This window comes from Dasypus novemcinctus, chromosome 27 (genome assembly GCF_030445035.2).
Source record: "Dasypus novemcinctus isolate mDasNov1 chromosome 27, mDasNov1.1.hap2, whole genome shotgun sequence".
In the NCBI taxonomy this organism is placed as follows: Eukaryota; Metazoa; Chordata; class Mammalia; order Cingulata; family Dasypodidae; genus Dasypus; species Dasypus novemcinctus.
Window position 1 is genome coordinate 32,007,612 of NC_080699.1, and position 10,239 is coordinate 32,017,850.

The window sequence follows — 10,239 nt, forward strand, 5'->3', positions numbered from 1 at the left end:
TATATGTCTCATCTAAATATATACCCTCAAAATAATTTAATTTACAAAGGTAAAAGTAAAAAGTTTACAGTGGAGAATCTGAATCCATCTTAAACAAGTGAAACAAGTCAACATCATCAGCGATGACACATGATAGGAATTAAGCTGGGCAAAATATTAATTCTTTGACAGTCTTGCTATAATACATAAACTGAAATTATTATTACACTTAAAACAAATTCAAACTGAGGGACATTCTATAATACAATAGGTTAGTATCCTTAAAAGAGAGAATGTCAAGCAAGACAGAGAAAACTACTAAACTCTCCCAAACTGGAAAAAACTAAAAGGACAAAACAACTGAATGCCAGGCGAGATCCTGGATTGTCTCATGGATGAAAGAAAGGGGAGGGGTGAACATAATTGGAACAATCGGGGACATTGAATATGCCATGAATGTTAAGGAACATCAATTTTCTGCTACTAAAGTTACAGAAGGAAACTGGGGGAGGAGCATGGAGGAATTCTATACATAATTTGTGCAAAATTTTTGTAATAAAAAGTTAAAGAGCAACCAGCAAGATGGCGTCGAAGTAATGAGCTCCTAGAGTAAGCTCCTGCTATAGGGCATTTAGTAAACACCCAGAGTTATCTGGAGGTAGTTGAAGCATCTCTTTGGAAGTTTTAGGAGACCAGAAGAGCATCCTGAAACATCCTTGAAGGAATGGAAGAAGGAGACTAATCATCTGCAGAGATGACTCATAAGTAGAGCATTCCACACCACGGAGACTGGTGCCCATCCTCCACTGGAGGAACAAGCCACCTTGGGAGCTGTTCTGTGGCTGGAATCAAAAGCTCCACTTCCCAAAAGTGGGGAGGAAGAGATGGTTGGGTACCAATTTCAGCTACTGATGAGTAAATTCAGCAGGCTAAAGTATAATCCTGAGAACAGCTAAAGTTTGAGCTTGTCCAAGTCAGAAAGAGGCCCATGGACACCATCTTAACTCAGGCAGGGGAGATAGGGGTGTGACACTTCATCAGGCTCTTTGGGCAACTACAGTCCATGTCTGCATGACAGGGATTATCCCACACAGTTGTGACTCTGTCCCTACCACTGGCAAAGGAGAAAGTGGCAAAGGGAGAAGTTTCATTGGTCCCTGGCACAATGAGGGAAGCTTGACTCTTCACAACTTGTAGCACCAATTACATCCTTGGCTTCTACTGCACAACCTTCAAAGGAGAAAGGGCAGGAAGTCCTAAACTAAAGAGAAAAATTGCACCCACTATAAATATTCTAGTAAACCAGAGTCCAAAACACCAACAAAGAATTACAATCCATACCAAGAAACAGGAAGAGTTGGCCCAATTAAAGGCACAAGATAAGCCTCTGGATCACATAAAGGAGTTGAGACAACTAATCATAGATGTTCAAATAAATCTCCTTCATAAATTCAATGATATGGCTAAAGAGATGGATATTAAGACAACACTGGATGAGCACAAAGAAGAACTTGAAAGCATACATAGAAAAATAGCAGATCTTATGGGAATGAAAGGTGCAATCAATGAAATTTTTTAAAAAAGATTGGAATCATATAATAGCAGATTTGAAGAGGCAGGAAAAGTACTGATGAGCTTGAAGAAATGATCTCTGAAAGTGAACATACAAAAGGACAGATGAAGAAAACCATGGAAAAAATTGAACAAGGTCTCAGGGAACTCAATGACAGCAAAAGGCATGCAAACATACATATCATGGGTGTCCCAGAAGGAGAAGAAAAGGGAAAAGGGGCACAAGGAATATTTGAAAAAATATTGGTAGAAAATTTCCCAACCCTATTGAAGGACATAGATATCTCTGTCCAAGGAGCACAATGTACTCCCATTCTTAAAAATCTGAAAAGTCAGACTCTGAGACACATATCATCAGAATGGCAAATGCCAAAGACAAAGAGAGAATTCTGAGAACAGCAAGATAAAAGCATTGCATAACATGTAAGGGATACCCAATAAGATTAAGTGCTGATTTCTCACCAGAAACCATGGAGACAAGTAGACAATGGTCTGATATTCTGATATTCTGATTCTTTCATCCAAGAATCTTATATCCAGCAAGACTGTCTTTCAAAAATGACGGTCAGATTAGAATATTCACAAATAAACAGAAATAGAGAGAATTTCTAAGCTAGAGGCCAGATTTTCAGGAAATACTAAAGGGAATGTTAGAGTCTGAAAAGAAAATACAGGAAAGAGAGACCTGGAAGAGAGTCTAGAAATGAAGATTATATTAATAAAAGTAACTAAAAGTGTGAAAAGAGTGGTGAAAATAAAATACGACAGATAAAACTCAAATAGTCTGGAATAAACTTAACCAATGCTATAAAGAATTTTATTCAGAAAACTGCAACTCAATGATAAAAGAAATAAAAAAGCCCTAAAAAACTGGAAGAACTTTCCATGTTCATGGATTGGAAGACTAAATATCATTAAGATGTCAATTCTACTCAAATTGGTATACATATTCAATGCAATAACAATAAAATTCCACCAGCATTAAAAAAAAATTGAAAGCACAATCATCAAATTTATTTGGAAGTGTAAGGGGTCCTGAATAGCCAGAAACATCATAAACAGGACAAGCAAACCCTCATTCCCACAATTTAAATCATATTACCTAGCCATAGTGGTAAAAACAGCATGGAAGTTCAAAAAGACTCACACACAGACCAATGGAACCAAACTGATGGTTCAGAAACAGACCCTCATTTGTATGGTTAAGTGATTTTTGACTAGCCTGTCAAACCCACACAGCTCAGGCAGAAAAGTCCATTCAACAAATGGTGCTGAATGAATTGGATATCCATAACCAAAAGTATGAAAGAGAACCCCTATCTCATGTCTTATCCAAAAATTAACTCAAAATGGATCAAAAACCTAAAAATAGGTGCAAGTCAGCAGTTTCTGAACTCCATCAAAAAGGGGGAATTACCTTTAGAATTACAGGGAATTTTTCATAAAGAAGAGGTGGATGTTAAAGTGGAAGATAAGAAAAATGAAGTATGCCTGTCAACAAAGCCTGTATTCCAGCCCTTCTCAGGACAGGGTCACAGATTAGGAAGAAGGCCTCCAGTAATGTGGATTAAGAGCCACCCTGATTCAGTTGGCCAGACCTAATTAGAACCTTCAAAGATCTGATTCACAAATGAGTCCACACCCTGACTCACCTTAACATACTCCAAGATACTATTTACAGATGATTTAACACCCACAGGAACATGGATTAAGATTAAGACCACCACTACCAACTGATGATGCAACTGGAAAATGACCTTATATGGAAGGTTCAATGCGGATCGGCAGAATATCCATGTCTACATAAAATACCATGACTTTAAAATGCTGTTTGACCTAAAGTAAGGGGGAAATGGAAAGGAGAAATGAGTTTATATGGCTACGAGTTTCTAAAAAAGAGTCTGGAGGCTGGCAGAAGGATTGCCCTCATGCACAACTGAGCAGAGTCAGAGAGACAGATAAAGCAGATACAACCCCCAGATATTGGTTCCTGTGAGGGCTAAAGAGACCCATGGGAGTTATGGTCATGGCCAATGGGGTTAACTACCAGGGCAGACGGCCCCTCTTTGGAAATGGTGTTTATGTGTGATGAATCTGGACTCAGATGGGATCTCCCTTCATAAGACTTTCATGCTAATGTGCTGGAGGTGCAGTTAATGTTGGGGTTTAAGATATATTTAGGGGATTTGAATCTCTGGACTGACAATGTGATAGCCAGGTCCTGAGCCTCAACAGACTCCAGCACCTACAATCTGATCTATTGGACTTACCACACTCAGCTAAGATGGAGTTGAAGAAGGACAACCACCACACCATGGAGCCTAGAGGGATTACAACTGAAAATGGGAGGATTGCATCCAGCATCCATGTGGAATCTGAGCCTCCTCTTGACATAGAGGTGCAATGGACACAACCAATCCAATGTCCACATAGAAGAGGTGGCATTGGATTGGGAAAAGTGGACATGGTGGACGATGGGTATGGGGAAAGGCAGGAAGAGATGAGAGGTGGAGGCATCTTTGGGACATGGAGCTGCCCTGGATGGTGCTTCAGAGGTAATCACCGGACATTGTAAATCCTCACAGGGCCCACTGGATGGAATGGGGGAGAGTATGGGCCATGATGTGGACCATTGACTATGAGGTGCAGAGGTACCCAAAGATGTACTTACCAAATCCAGTGGATGTGTCATGATGATGGGAACGAGTGTTGTTGGGGGGGGGAGAGGGGGGGTGGGGGGTGGGGCTGAATGGGCCCTCACATATATATTTTTAATGTAATATTATTACAAAGTCAATAAAAAAAAAAAGAAAAAAAAAACCTAAAAATAAAAGCAAGAACCCTACAATTTCTTCTAGACATATCTTCATATCTTCATATGTTAATAGATATGTTAATAGACATATTAACATATCTTCAAGACCTGGTGCTAGATGGTGGATTCTTAAAGCAGGTAAGAGGAGGACTGAGATGGACTACTGATGTTTAATGTATGTAAAAGTTTTAATTAGCTTTACTGTGAAAGTGTGGAAATGTATAGAGTGGAGGGTAATACATAGTGAGTAACAGTTATTTTATAAATGAGTATGTGGCTGAAAATTGTAGTCTAGGTATGTAAATGCCAATTGACAGAATGCTAGAGAATAATCCAGGAACTGAATAGCACAGTAAACCAATAGGTGGATGAGAATTGTGGTCAATGATACAGATGCAAGAGTATCCTTTGTGAGCTAGAGCAAATGTACATCACTACTGCAGGGTATTGGGAATGTGGAGAAGCATGGGAAAAACACAGCTGGAGTGGCCTACAGACTGCGGTTAGCAGTAACAATATAATATTCTTGCATCTATGCAAAAGATGTACTGGGTTGATAATGAGGCAGTATGGAAAATGTGAGCCTAATGTACACTATGGACATGGTAACAATCAGATGATATTATCTTAAGAGTAGCAAAACACCACAGTGTGTTGTATTGACAGAGGGGTGTTGTTCAGGAATTCTGCACATGTGCATAATTGTTTTATAAGTTTACAACCTCTGCCATAAAAATACATTTAAAAAATAATAATAGCGTGGGTTGGGGGAAAACACACAAACACACCACATATAAGATAACGTCAAATGATTAGTAGTAAGATTTTGACAATATCTTTCATAATTTGTAACAAGTGTCTCACAACAATGCAAGGTGTTGGCAAAGGATTGATGTATGTGACCCCTGTATGATGTTATGCATGTTTGCTTTATAAGTCCACAACTTTTACTCTACACTTGTTTATGTATGTTCACATATAAATGATATAAAGATAATAATAATAGGGTTGGTTGGGGGAAATGCTTTGGTTAGTAGTATTATTTTGAGAATGCACTTTAATCATTAGTTAAAAAGGTTTAACAACAATGCAAATTATTGGTGGTAGGATGAGTTATGAGAGTTCTGTGATATATATGTTTGTTTTGTAAGTTCCCAACTATTATTTCACACGTATTGTTTATGCATGTTTATGTATAATTGATATACTTCAATAAATTAATGAAAAAATTAAAAACTTAAAGATACATATAAATTTAAAGTAAAAGTCATGGATAGTATTATATTGGTGACCGTAACAGAAAAAAGTTAACTCCAAAATTACCTCTGCTATATTATCATTGTACTTATTTTTATTCTTGTATTTTTAGTATTATTTATAGTAATAAACATTTTATTATTGTTTTTTAATTTTATTTTTATTTTTATTTAATTGTCTCTTTTTAAAGATACACAGATCACAAAACAAACTGTTACATTAAAAAATATAAGAGGTTCCCATATAGCTCATACTCCACCCCACTCCTCCCACATCAATATTTATACATTCCATTTCAACAAAAATTTCTGGTACATTCAGAAATTTTAAAATTCTAAATATATAAAGCAGAAGCTCTACAGAAATAAAGGAATTGTAGCCTGTATCCTGAAGATGTTTATTATCATATAGAGACAAAATTAAGTAAGCTCACAAATGTTTCTAGGAACACATTTTACAATCTATAATATACACCTTTATTTCTTCATAATAAACCTTACTGATAAGTAAATCAATGGCTAAAAATTTCATCTAAAAATATGGAGTATTTTTATATGTCAAATAACAAAATTCACCATAAAGAATAAAGTGCCCTTTTGCAAAATAGCTGATATAAGTTTAGGTAGTAAAGAATGCAATTTTTATACTGTTAACCATACCCTCATTATAACCTTAAATACATGTATTTCTCCTGAGACACGTTATTATACTCTTCTAATCATCCTCTGTTACCACTATTTAGTTAATTAAAGACTGAGTAGCAAGTAAAGTCTTCAATTTTTAATACACTGGTACATCAAAGGCTTGCAGCAACAAGTGGCATATGGTACAGGTTGGACATTCTCAATGGGGAACATGAAAGTAAAAATAACAAAAGGAGGGGTGGTAATAAAAATAAGAAAAATGTGATAAGATTCAGGGATTTGGTTCCACATCAAACTGCATGCAGTTAGTAATGTCAGTGTTTCTTTGATCCTGCTGTCAATACCAGTAATGATATTGATAAAAAGCAGAATGCTGCTACACTATTCAGTACCCATGAGTTGAGGAGAGTGGGGTGTAGTGTTACCTATAGTGCAGCAGATACAGGACTTGATATTTTTGTCCAGATTTTGAATAGAACACTGGGCTTTTGAGTATATACAGAGAATCTTAAATAACACAGGTACTTATTTAGTTATTATAGACACTTTCTTTTCAATACATAAATATTTTTTTCAAAAAGGATATCAAAAATAAGAAAAGAAAAAAGAAAACCCCAGTCTAGATGAACGATTTTCTATAACTAATACTTAAATGAAAATCAAGGTAGATGATTCAGGATCATGGAATGAGGCATGAGTGGTCATTTAAAAACAAAATAGGTGACTATGGGAAGATGGTCTCAAATTAGGCAGACAAGGCCCAGCTCTCTCACAAAAAGAATGGAGAAAGAGCCAAAAGCTGCCCAAGGGATCTGCTTTGGGCATCAGCAGACCAGAACAGTGCTTCACAACTCCCAGAAGGGTGAGGGACAGAGAGATGAAGAACCTGAAACAACACACTGTGAGTTACAAAACCTCCCTCATGTCAGAAAGGGCTCCCCTCGCCCATCCCAAGATATTATGGTGGAGTAGAGCACCTAACTCATTGCTGCTGACTGACAGGGGAGCTGTGACTTCCTCCCTGTCTTCTGATACAAGGGAAAAGGGAGGAGGTGTTGGAGGCTTTTCTCCAGTGAATTGGACCAGTGGAGCCCAATTTGAACCTCACTTCTGACCAGATCAAAACAAAGGAAAAATAGAAGATACACATGTTTGTTAACACGCACAATGAGTGCCAACTGCTGACTGGTATGGAAATTGCAAGTACAAAAATTGCACTTAGGTCTCACTGTTTGCTAACTTCTGGGAGAAAATATGCACTCCATTAGTGAGTCCCTAGCACAATTTTGATAACTTAAGCTGGGCAATTTTAAAGACTTAGGAGAAGAAGTTGAACAAACACCAAAGAAGAGTCGTGAAAAAATAGTAATAAACAAGAGAAAGAAATTAGTCATCAGAGTAAATTCATCAACCTATTCAGATGCTTAGACATCAGCCAGAAATTACAAGCCATGTTAAGAAACAGGAAGAGATGTTTCAGCCAAAGGAACCAAACAAATATCCTAAAGAGATACAGGATTTAAAACAATTAATCATTGATAATCATACAACTCTCCTAATCATACTAAAGAATTGAAAGAAAATATGATTAAAGAGATAAAAGATATTAAGAAGACACAGGATGAGCAAAAAGAACAATTAGAAAGTATGCAAAGAAAAGTAACAACCTTATGGAAATGACAGGCACAATAAATGAGATTAAAAATACATTTGAGAGAAAATCTCAAGTCTGGCTTGCAGAGTCTGGTTCTCCTGGGCCCACTCGGGCACTCCACCACCATAAGCCGTTTAGTCAAGGGCAAGAGCTCTCTGGCAACTGGCTTGCTGTGCAACTAAGTGGCCATTGTCACCAGCAGGGACTCGGGCATTGGAAAGCTCCTGTGTTTGGGATGCAATGTAGTCATTGCATTCCATAAACTTGATAGATTAGAATCTGCTGCAGATGAACTGAGGGCCAGTCTACCTTCCAACAGCCAGGTTCAAGTTATTCTGATGAAATGTAACATTCATAAAGAAGAAGAGGTGAATAATTTGATCAAATCTTTCTTATATCTTCATGGTAAGATCAATTTCTTGATAAACAATGAAGGAGGGCAGTTCCTGTTTCCTCTGAAACTAATCACTTCAGAAGAATGGCATGCTGTGATTGAAACCTACTTGATGGTTACCTTCTACATGTGCAAAGCAGTTTATAACTCCTAGATGAAAGATAATGGAGGAGCTATTGTCAATATCATTATGCTTTGTGAAAATGGATTTCCAAAAGCTGTGCATAGTGGAGCTGCAAGATAAGGTGTTTACAACCTCACCAAATCCTTAGCTTTAGAGTGGGCCAAAAGTGGACTAAGAATGAATTGCCTTGTTGCTGGAATAATACATTCCCAGACTGCTTTTGACAACTATGGTGATATGGCAAATGGAATATTTGATGAGAAGTTTGAGAAAATACCAGCTAAAAGACTTGGAGTTCCTGGGGAGCTCTCCTCCCTTTTATGCTCCATACTCTCTCCTGGAGCGTCCTTTATCACTAAACAGTTGGTAGAGGTGGATGGCGGTGAGTCTCTGTACAGTCAGCCTTGGGAAATGCCAGATCATGACAGCTGGCTTGAGGGAGTTGGAGACATTTCCATGGTCAAAAGGATGAAGGAATCTTATAAGCAGAAAAATAAACACTAAGCTAAGGAAACAAGGAGGTGTCATTTGTCTCTTAGTGCCTTAATATCTTGAGAGTACTTTATATGTACTTTATATGAGCTTATTATTTGTATGGAAGCATCACTTTTTGATCAATTATAACTATGCAAAACTATTCCTCCTGAAACAAATGCATTTTTAAAGTCTACACATTACCTTTTAACCTAGGACTTAAAAAACTTTTTAGGAATGTAAGCTAACATAGTTAATGATTTATGCTTTCTATTTCTAAGAAAATTATTTGAAAAATGAAACCTAAATATATAATAATTAGAGATTACATGAAATCTCAGACCTTATTATTTAATTGTAAAAGTAGAGAACGAACCTAAATTATGGCACAATTCTGATTTTTACAATGAGAGTTACACCATGACTTGATTTTTGGTAACAAATATGTTGGAATCAATAAAGGTTTATGATAATTATTGATGTGTAGTTTTTTGTTCATGAAGTCAAACATATAAAATCTTTTAATTCAAAAGAAAAATAAAGTTATGTGTAGTATTTTAAAAAATACATTAGAGTCACATAAGAGCAGATTTGAATTACTCAAGACACAGTTGGGGATTTTGAAGACAGAACATGTAAACTGGAAAAGACAGAACAGAGAGAGGAGAAAATGGAAAAATTGAACAGGGTCTCAGGAAATTGAATGTCAATGCAAAACACCAAACCATACATACTATGAGTATCTCAGAAGGAGAAGAGAATGGAAAAGGGGAAGAAAGAATATTTGAGGAAATAATGAATGAAAATTTCACTACCCTTATGAAAAGCATAAATATTAATGTCCAAGGACAACACACCCCAAACAGAATAAATAGGAATAGAGTGATCATGAGATACCTATTATTTAGAATGACAGGACTTTTTTAGAAATGTAATCAATTGTATCTAAATCTCCAAAAAAAATGGAGATAAAGAGAAGATTCAAAAGCAGCAAAAGAAAAGCATCACATACAAAGGAAACTCAATAAGATTAAGTGCTGAAGTCTCATCAGAAACCATGGAGGAGAGAAGAAAGGGGTATGATGTATTAAAGGTAATAAAAGAGGAAAAATTCTATATCTAGTAGAGCTGTCCTTCCCAGATGAAGGGGACAGTTCAGTTCCTTCACAGACAAACAAAAACTGATTGAATATGTCACTGAAAGGAAAGAATTACAAGAGATCCTAAAGGGAGTGCTGGAGTCTAAAAGGAAAAAACAAGGGCAAGAGACTCAGAGAAGTGCATAGAAATTAAGACTATTAGAAAATGTAAATTAAAGAGTAAAAA

The 10,239-nt window shown here is 36.6% G+C and overlaps 1 pseudogene; it reads left to right on the top strand.

The window, feature by feature from the left end:
* The first annotated feature begins 7,959 nt into the window (after nucleotides 1–7,959).
* On the top strand, nucleotides 7,960–8,943 carry LOC101418469 (peroxisomal trans-2-enoyl-CoA reductase pseudogene; annotated as a pseudogene).
* The last annotated feature ends 1,296 nt before the right edge of the window (nucleotides 8,944–10,239 follow it).